Below are 10,527 nucleotides of genomic sequence, written 5' to 3'. Positions count from 1 at the left end.
GGGAAGGTGAGAGAGGAAATTAGGAGGCTGGGGGTTGGGGGGAATCATGCCATCGTTATGCTCTTACCTTAGGGCTGATGGAAATAACACTTGTCTGGCACCTGGAGAGCTGGCTGGAGCCCAGGCTCTGCTGCACTTTGGCTCTGTGGTCCTGGGTGAGTCCTGTAATGTCTTTGAACTGCTCTTCTCACCCGTGTAAGAAGGATGAATGTTCTAGCTTGCCTACCTACTGCATGGCACAGTTGCAAGGATCCACCAGAGAGACACGGGAGAGAAAGCAGCTGGAGAAGAAGCCAGGGCCTAGTCTAGTGGTTCTCCCAGTCAGCAGACATTAGAACCACCTGGAGGGCTTGTTAAAACAAGAGTCCTGGGGCCACTATCAGAGTTTCTAATTCAGTAGACCTGGGGAGGGGCCTGGGACTTTGCATTTCTGACAAGTTCCTTACTCATCCTCCAAGACCCTTTTCAAGTTTCTTTTCCATGAAGCCTGTCTCAGGTAACGCAGTTCCGGCTGGTCTCGCCTCTGAACTTCTAACCTGGGCTGTCCATGGTTTATACTCCTGTGTCATGGCACCCGTGATGAGCAGAGCGGTGGCTGCCGGGAGTGCTCTCCTGGGCAGGGTGCCGGCGCTTACGCACACAGGTGTGGACAGGGAGGTGGTGGCGTGCATAGTAGATACTTACCACGCCTGACTTAGAGACTCCACTGTATTTTCTGTGTGCTGGGCTTGTCTTTACAATGAAATGATACAGTTCTTAATGACTTTTACTGCTGGCTCTTCTGGGGTACTTGGCTTAGAACAAATCACCCTGAGCTCAGGGCCGTCTGTGTCCTATTCATTTTGACTGCTGAAGACTAGCACAGTGCTGCCAGGCCGGGGCATTGGCCGCAGATAGTCTTTGCTCACTCAAATAATAGTTTTCAAATACTGGAAGAATATTCCTCAAGTTTTTGTTTTGTCACAATGTAACAATCACAGTTATGAAGCACTTTCAACTTAATCTACATTATTGACACGCTCTGCACTATTTCCTTAAGCCCAGGCAATCAACAAGCCAATAAGTTAGGCCTTGATTTGCAGTGTTGTCAATATTTGTGGTGAAAGGACTTGCGCCCTGTTAATTTCAAGCTCCCAGAGTGATACCACTGAATACAGAGCTGGGAAGACATAGGCAACAGCATCCCTCTCTACAGTTTTTCCACCACGCACATACAGTAGATGGAGAAAAACTCAAAACACAAGTGACTGTATACTTATTAGGAAGTGATGGGTTTTAAGTATTTATTACCTTCTATAAATATTATTGATTTGCTCATAGGTTTGCATGATTTAATTATTAATAATGGCCATGCTTAACACCTGGTCAACTGGTTCTCGTGAAGCTCTCTTTAGAACACCACTGGATGAACTGGTATAGATATGCAGAAGTTAGGACTTTTTGGGTTGCAAGTCATAAAAGCTTAACCTAAATTGCCAAGAGGGATTATTTTGCCTGACAAAATTTAAAGCATATAGATGGGTAAGGTCGGTCTGGCTTCATGCCAGGCGTTATTAGGACTTGTTCTCTCTTTCTGTCAGCTTTTCTGTCCTCTCTGTGGTGTCAAGATGGCTGCCTACAGCTCGGGCTTCATTGTCTGTGGTTTCAGTCATCCAGAGAAGGGCAAGGGCTTGGCCTCATTGCCTCTGATTATGTTCTTTGTTTGGCTCTGAACCAGGAACGGGAGGGGAGGAAGAGTGAGGCTCTCTGCTACAGTCTGAGTTGTCTCCCTTCACCATCATCATATGATGAAACTTTAACCTCTAGTATGATGGTATTTGGAGATGGGGGCCTTTGGGAGATAGTTAAATTTAGATGTGGCCACGAGGACAGGGTCCTCATGATGAGATTAGTGCCTTTATAAGAAGAGGCCAGAAAGGTTCCTCTTTCTGCCATGTAAGGATGTAGTGAGAAGGCAGCCATCTGCAAGCCAGAGGAGAGGCCTCATGGGGACCCACATTGATTGACATCTTGATCTTGGGCTTCCCAGCCTCCAGACTGTAAGAAATAACTTCTCATTGCTTAAGCCGCTCAATCTATGGTATTTTGTTATGGAACCCCAGACTGACTAAGACTCTCCTTCTCCAGGTTCACCCTGGCAGTTTCACCTGGGCATCTGGACTGAGAGTGGAGAGGGGTTTCCTCAGAGGAAATTCCAGGTATCATTACTGGAAGGGTGATTGGAAGCAGACAGCAAAGCAAACATCCATTGTAAGCTTGCTCTCTCTCTCTCTGGAAGGGATAGTTTCTTGGCTCAGAGGGTTCAGGTATCAGAATAGCCTTTCTGGAAAAATGATTGGATAACTCCTTTTGTGTCTAGTGGGAAAAATGGGAGAGGAAAGAATGGAAACCTGAGGGGGAGCCACAGTCCAAGTAGCTCTATCATTTTCGGGCTTGCTTTTGGTGGAGTTTAGGGCAGGCCACTGGAGAATGTGCCACTTTGGCGTGTGGATTATTTCAAACTGGACAATCAAAGCCTGAAAGACTCAGGAAGAGCTTTTTACCTCTCCCTTAACTGCCTAAAAGAATTTAGTTGGGGGGTCTGGTCTCAGAGAGGGCTATCACCAGAGATAACCACAAGGAGTCTGGACTCGGTGTGGTAGGCTAGGAGGAGTTTGGAGGGGCCTTTTGTTAGGATTCCTCTCTCTGTTCCGTTGTCCGTACATGGTAAATACATTTATTTTTTTCATTTATTTATTTATTTTTTTACCAAACATTTGCTCTTCCCATCTTCCTGTGGATTGTCTTCCTTCCCTTTGAAGCCCAAGATCCCTTCCCCCTTCTCCTTAGCTCACGAGGACATATAAACCTCAATTGTTTGACTGTCTTTTAGCCTCATAGCTTCAGGGTTCCTGAATGTAGAAAATTAAATGTTTGTTTTTCTTCTATTAATCTGTTTTATCTCAATTTAAGTATTAGACCAGCCAAAGAACCTAGAAGGGAAAAAAGGGGAAAGTGTTCCTCTCCTACACCTCCCACCAGGGGAACATGGCAAGATGTTTGTGGCACAAAGGACTACTGAGAATTTTGTTCCCTGAGTCCCAGGGTTCAAACTTTAGCTACTTGGGTGAGAAGATTGTGCCCAGGAAGGGAGGCTCTAAAAAGAAGTATCTTCACTGGGGGAGTATCTTGCTGGTACTAGGAGCGTCTTGCTGGGGGCTTGGTGTGAATTCTGGACTGACCAGCCATCACAACATTCCTAAAGACCTATCACTATTAGGACCTTAAATTTGGTGTGTGAAGTTATGTAGGTGCCCAGAAAAATGAGTGCAATGTGAAGGTCACAGCCAGTATCTCTACTAGGAAATTTTGGAAGAAAAAGAGCTGGGGTTAGCAGTGGGCAGGTATGGATGCAGCCTTTTATATGAACTTCTAAGGAGGCGAAATGGAGAGAAACTTTGAATGGAACCAGATGTCGGTCTATCTGTTCCAGCCCAACAACTTGATTCTTCAGGGTCAGTCAGGGCCATGGGTACAGGAGAGAATGCCAGGCTTTCTGGCCAGCAGCAATTCCAAAATTCTCTCTATCCCTGGCGGTCAACACGACATTGACCTGGGGTTAGCCCTGTACTTGGGGGGTTGTGTGCAGCCCAGTGGGGCCAGGAGAAACCTGCCATATGCATATAGGATCTAAAATACAGCGAGAATCCCTTATGTGTGCTGGGCACTGTACCGGATGTCGTTACACACACACCATCTCGTTTGAGTCCCTCCACTACTCTGCATTACAGTCAGTTGTCCTCATCTGCAGAAGAGGAAACAAGTGCGGAGACCACAGTTACATAGCTGCCCCATAAGTGGCACTGCTAAGCTCTACCCCAGATCTTTCTGACTTCAGCGGCAGGGTTGCTTTCCTCCATGTGATGGTGAACTATAGGTGTGGCAGCCTTTGGTTAAGCACTAATCATAAATGCAATCATCACTTTAGCTGTTCTTGAAGGCAGGGCTGTGTCTCATTCCCAATCATACCCCCCGTGACTAGTGGTGAAAGTTAAGAAAATACAGGATGACATGTACTTTTCTTAATGACCCCTGGCATAGACATTTAAAACATTCCACTTTAGAAAAGAAGAAACTGAACCTCGGAGAATTTAGATACTTTTTCTAAGTTCTCAGAGACGGTTACTCAAACTCAGGTCTGTGTGAATTCAAAATTGATGATCTTTACGTTCCTTGGTATGTCTCCCCCGTTGACCTGCCCTATGCTACTCAGCTTCTCTCCCCACTGGGTAGAGATAAGCCAAATGTGGATGGGGAGAGGGTGGCAGTGGTGGTGGGATGTGCATCAGTTTGGCATTGAGAGATGCCAAGAGGTAGACCAGTAAGCTGGATTCAGGCTCAGGCTCTACTTCTGTTTCAGCTGGAGTATCTGCTTTATTTAGTCTGATTTTTTTCTTAAGATTTCCTTTTTCTTCCCCCGAACAGGAGATTTTTTTTCCCACTCTCAGGAACAACAAATATTTCATGTACAGAAAATATTATTCAGAGGCATCTTTGGTATGTATGTATGTATTTATTTATTTATTTTAAAAGATTTTATTTATTTATTTGACAGAGAGAGTACAAGCAAGGGGAACAGCAGGCAGAGGGAGAAGCAGGCTCCCCCCTGAGCAGGGAGCCTGATGCGGGGCTCAATCCGAGGACTCTGGGATCATGACCTGAGCTGAAGGCAGATGCTTAACTGACTAAGCCACCCAGGAGCCCCCATCTTTGGTTTTTAAAAGTTAACATTTAATTTATTAATGTTTTAAATTCAGAAGCCTTGTTTTTCCTTAAAGTTCAATTTATAAATCTTATTATTCTATTTACAAGTTTAGTAAGTGTCAATTACTTTTAAGGAAGCCTTTAATTAATAATTAGGCCCATTTATAGACTTATATACCTCTAAGCTTTTAAACTCCATTTACTAATTGAATATTTTAATCTCATTTGAAGTCCTTCAATATCTTGACAAAATAAGCTTTCTCAACTTCTTTTTTTTTTTTTTTTAAGATTTTATTTATTTATTTGACAGAGATAGAGACAGCCAGCGAGAGAGGGAACACAAGCAGGGGGAGTGGGAGAGGAAGAGCAGGCTCCCAGCGGAGGAGCCTGATGTGGGGCTCGATCCCATAACGCCGGGATCATGCCCTGAGCCAAAGGCAGACGCTTAACCGCTGTGCCACCCAGGTGCCCCTAGCTTTCTCAACTTCTAGCAACTCTTACAAAATTAATAAAATAAACTTACATAGATGGTGATTCTTAAGTACTCTTAATGGTTCCAATACTGTACCTAACCTTACAAAGATTACACTTAAATATACAAGTCAAAATTACTCATATATTTCAGATCGGGGTTTTTTTAGTGCAGGTGTATTTTATAATAGGCCCAGCAAATTCTTTTGAATATTACAAATACTTATACTACCAAATAGGCACAGATTTATTCTAAATACATAAATATTAATGTTCTAAGTGTGAATCTCTTAAACATTTCTATTCTTAATTCTAAATTTTCCCAGAGTTGAAAGACGCTTATCCACTAAGGAACTAATAGTGCCATCTCGAGCAATTTGGGGAGAATTCAGAGATTTTAGCTAGGATTGTAGCCTGGATTTCTGCCTGCCCTATTTGTAGCCCACACCTGGACTTCATCCTGTTATAGGTGGTCAGACTTGCATACAGAGCTCCACAAACTGGTATGGCCACATGGCTATTTACCAGGGTATCACTTCTGCTTACACTCATTTTACTCCACTAAACCCTGTCCCAGATTACTCATGGAAGCCTGCAACTGACTCAGGCTGTCACGTGACTCGATTTTGCCTTCCTTTGTCTAGGATATATTAATTTCTTTTCCATCTAGCTCCAATGACTTTTGACATCTATGGAATTCTATCTTCTTTCCATATTCTTCCTGACCAGTAGGACCACACAATTCATAGAGTTATGAAAATGATATCCAATTACATCCTGCAAATCTCACAGCTTCTAAGGCAGAATGCCTGACAATTTTACAAAGGCTTCTATTGTTTAAAAGGATGTTTTAAAACATAACAGTGGTGGAATCCTCAAGGTTTAGAAGAGAGAGCAAATATTTTGGGAGCACCTGCTATGAGCCAAGTACTTTATGTACATTATTTTATTTGTCCTCCAACACCCCTTCAAAGTGTTTATTTTTATCCCCATATTCAAATGAGGAAGCTGAGTTCGTGGTGTTGGAAGTTTCTCAAGGCCAAATGACTAACAAATGGTAGAGCTAGAACTAGATTTTAAGACTGTTTGCAAAGTTCAGGATCTTTCTACTATTACTACTTTCCAGGTTTTGAAGGTTTTATTACCTGGCTCTGTAAACAATGGAGTGGTCTCCTCACTTCTGCACCTTGACGACCAGAAGTTTCTAGTGTAAACCTAATCTTTCCAGACAACCGCAAGACTCAAAAGCAGTATCTGTTCCCCTTCCCCTCATATTTCTTAAACCACCAAGATTAAGATTAAAATTTAAGATTTCCAAGGATTTTCATGCCAGCAGCAAATTAAGGGTAAGCTATAAGATGCATTACAGCCACAGCCCTGGGCCAATGTTCTAGGGTCCCGAGGGGTTTGCAGAGTTCAAATCCTGACCTCAACTGAAGGTGATGGGGTTCAGGGTTGATGGCCCCAGAATGTGTCACTTTGGCCTATGGATTATTTTGAGCTGAAGACAATCAAGGCCCGGCACACTCAAGAGCTTTTACCTCCCCCTTAACTGTCTAAAAGAATTTAAATAGGATGTCTGTGATAGGAAGAGTTACTATCAAAGAAAACTTTTTTTTTTTTTTACATGAGAAAGACTTCTCCAAATGGTATGGCAAACATTTGTTTACCAAACATTTGCTCTTCCCTTTTCCTGTGAATTGTCTTCCTCCCCTTTGTAGTCCCAGACCCCTATTTCCCTTCTCTTACTTGGGATGGCATATAAGCCTCAGTTACCTGTCAAGGGAGAGCCTCTCATCATCGTGGAGCTCCCATAGGTACATAATTAAAGTTGTTTTTCTCCTGTTAATGTTTCATGTCAAGTTAATTATTAGGTCAGCCAAAAATTTTGTAAAGGAAGAAAGGAAAGTATTTCTCCTCTGCAGTTTTGGTGCCCAACCTAGGGCTGGCCAGTGCTCACTTCAGGGCGGCTACAGGGGACAGATGCTGGGACCTCAGATTGCAGCTGGCAGGAGGTAAGTGTTCTTACCCTGTCAGTCTCCTGGATCTCTGTCTGCCGGGTGTGCTGGAAGTGAAAAAGGTGAGAATCCTTTTCTTTTTCTAAATTTAGATTAGGAGAGAATATTTGTGTGAGCTCGTTACTTGGGTACAGTGACTCTGGTAAAGCTTTGTCATGAGTACTCTTGATTCCTATTGATCGTGTTCCTTCCAGAAATGACCATTGCTTTCTTTTGTCTTTGTCTTGTGTGTCATTGGTTAAGAGGAAAAACCACAGGGTAGCACGCAGGCACAGGTCCTATAAATCTGTTGTGTGAGCCGGTCTCACAGACTGGTGAGTTCATGGTTCTCACCAGAAGGGCATCTGTTTAGGGAGCTTTGCCGTGGGTCCCCTGTGTAAAAGCCAGCTGAGTTTTTCCTTTTGTCTTGTTCTATGTGCTGAGAGCTTGGCTTTGCGACTGGTGAGAATATTCTCTCTGGTCTCTGCCATCTGGGAGTTTACATCCTTGTGTGCATCTGGAGGCCAGTCAAGTGGACTGGGGTTCTGGGACGTGAAGTCACAAATAGCATGTTCTGTTGTCGTTCGGCTGTGCCAGCTCTCAGGGGAGTTTGTCTTGAGGGGTCCCAGTCCATAAGGGCCTTTGCTGTCTCAACCTCTGTTGTCTTGTTAGTGGTGGAAAAGTCCTGTTTCTGTAGAGCCTGCCCCGTGTCACAGATTAGGTGGTCTGTGATTGAAGGTGTCGAAAACCAACCTCCAGTGATTCGGGGCCAAAATATAACTCGAAGACAGAGTTGGGGATAAAGAAGAACGATGGCGTTATTGCCTAGCTGGGCAAAGGAGGCTGCGACAGGCTTTGGCCTTCAAAATCTGCAAGGTCTTCTGGAGGAAGGAACCGGTGCGGAGGGGGGTTTTATAGAGAAATATAGGCGCTAGCTGGTGTGACAGGAATTGTGCCACCAGCTTCCCTCCTCACGTCTTTAGGGTGGTACCGGAATCCTGAAACAAAAGGCTAAGACGGGAAGAGGGGAGGTTTGTGGAAGAGAGGAAAAAGGATACTTTAAAATCCAGCTTCACTGAAGCATTAGTGCAGCCAGTGACAGCAAAGGCCTTCGCTTTCTTAGGCTAACTTTGGGAGTGAACTTTCTGGATCTTGTGGGGGCCGCATCTCTTGTACTCTCTTGTGGGGCACCTCTTGTGCCCTTGGTTGAGCCGTAAAAAGGTTATTGGTTTGAGTCGCTCTTGAGATTAATAAACTTGTCAATGGCCAGGAAATGGATCTTTTTAAAAAGGTTATTTATTTATTTATTTGAGAGTGTGTGTGTGTGTGTGTGTGTGGGAGAGAGAGAGAGAGAGGCAGGGGGAGCAGCTGACTCCCCACTGAGCTGGGAGACTGACGCAGGGGACCCTGAGGTCATGACCTGAGCCAAAGGGAAATGCTTAACCGACTGAGCCACCGAGGCGCCCTGGAATGGACCTTTTGAATTGAGGAAGCTTCTATATTTGAAATACAACATTTTTTTAAAGAGAGCGCTCATTTTAAACAGTCATTTCCTTGGTACCTATGGAAAGACCAAATTAAAAAGTGGATACAAAGAAGTATAGCGGCTAGCCTCGGGGGCTCCCTTAACAAGGCGACGAGCAGAAATTAACCTTAGAACAAAATTAAAGTCCACATCCAATGTAAATTCCCCTTTTTAAAGTCTGGCCCCATCTCCTCAGCAAATTCCCTTCACTTCCAAAATTCCTCCACTTTGCCCAGAAAATTCCTTACACACTCTGCTGCCTGTTTTAGCTTCCCTTTTGCTACAAGATTTACACAGAGCACTCCGGACTAATCTCTAGGCCTAAGGTATGCATTCTTTCTCTGTTGCTCAAAGATGTAAATCTTACCATGTCTTTGAAATGTAAACACCCCACGAGGTAATTAAAACTCTGCCCAGACTGAGAAAAGGAGAGGGGGTGGGGAGGAAGAGGACTTTTTAAAATACAAACTGCTAAAAAGTCTGTCTAGCCCAGATTCCAGACCCTAGCCTCCTGAAGATCACCTGTCAAGCACAGTACAAACACTACAATACAAATCTTCAAGTCTTCTCCACATGTAGTAAAAAGCTTTAGCCGTCTGAGCTCATAAACTTAACTTTACTCCTAGTACTTATGAGCTAGTGAGTTTTATATTGTTGTATCTGATTCATGGCTGAAATTTGAAAATGAAAGCCATAGATCTCCTTTTATCAATATGTTTACGTCTGTCTCTTGTACGTACATTAGAGATATGGTACTTTTCCACCTCCAGTTGGTGTTGCCACAATTAATTTGTGAAGAGCTTCATTTAATTGACTTAAAAATGTGTTTATAAATTTAAGTATTGCTACATCTCAGAACTGTACCAGAGACGAAACCAAATATTTTTCAAGTCACATGATCAAGGATAATTTTTTGGTAAATAAAAACTAGTTTAAGTTTGTTGGTTTAATGAATACAGGCGTGTTTAGGGCTATTAGCATTAAGTATATAATATTTGTACTTTACCTAGGTTTACGAAGAGTAAAATAAGTACATGTTATCTCTGTTACAAAATATCTCAGCAAAATAATAATAATAATAATAATAATAATAATAACTTAAGATGAGAGCCAACTGCTTTAATGTGTCCTGAAAGTTTCATGAGTGATCTAAGTATGATTGTTAAGAACAAGTAAATTAAATAGATGTAAATGAAATATGAAATTTTAGGTGAACTTTTCAGAAATGGCTGTTTTATGGTATATGTATTCAAAAATAGTTACCAAATCTCTTTGGTGACTTCCACTGATAAGAGTTTTCCTAAGGTAAATTAAATGGTCGAATTTTATTGATTATCTAGATCATTTCCAAATAAGATAAAATACTAAAGCAGTGATTACTAAATATAAGCTTCCTTTTACAGAGGAACTGAAGATATTTGGGTCCATTAGTAAACACAGTCTGTGCCATACTGAAAAATTTACTATGGGAGAACATGTATTTTCAGAAATTATACAAAGTATTTATAAATTTACCAAGCCATAGAATGCTAATGTAAAGACCGTTCATAATCGTTTGTTTTTAAATTTTCACTAAAAATTAAGGTTCTTAAGGGTTAAAATTCTAATATATGTAATTAAAGCTGCTAGAAATAAGGGACACCTCTCCAAACACAAGGAAAGTAGGATGTGTGTTTGCAGGGGAAGGTTAAGGAACGGAAATGCATTTTTATTGAGGGAAAAGAAAGTAATATTGTCCTAAAGAAAGGCTATTTATTTCAAAATGAGAAAAAGGAAAGACAGGACAAAATC

General features: G+C 42.4%; 1 long non-coding RNA gene across 1 annotated transcript in view; it reads left to right on the top strand.

Moving 5' to 3' along the window:
* Positions 1-7,151: 7,151 nt before the first annotated feature.
* The window catches only part of LOC148108790 (uncharacterized), a 129,110-nt gene continuing 125,734 nt past the window's right edge, over positions 7,152-10,527 (top strand). The window contains exon 1 of the long non-coding RNA XR_015726971.1: positions 7,152-7,294. This is a non-coding gene — a long non-coding RNA (uncharacterized LOC148108790). The remainder of the gene's footprint in view (positions 7,295-10,527) is intronic.

This window comes from Ursus americanus, chromosome 16 (assembly GCF_024610735.1).
Source record: "Ursus americanus isolate L20-20 chromosome 16, mUrsAme1.1.p, whole genome shotgun sequence".
Lineage (NCBI taxonomy): Eukaryota > Metazoa > Chordata > Mammalia > Carnivora > Ursidae > Ursus > Ursus americanus.
Note: the sequence above shows the minus strand (reverse complement) of the source record. Positions and strands in the feature narration are given on the sequence as shown.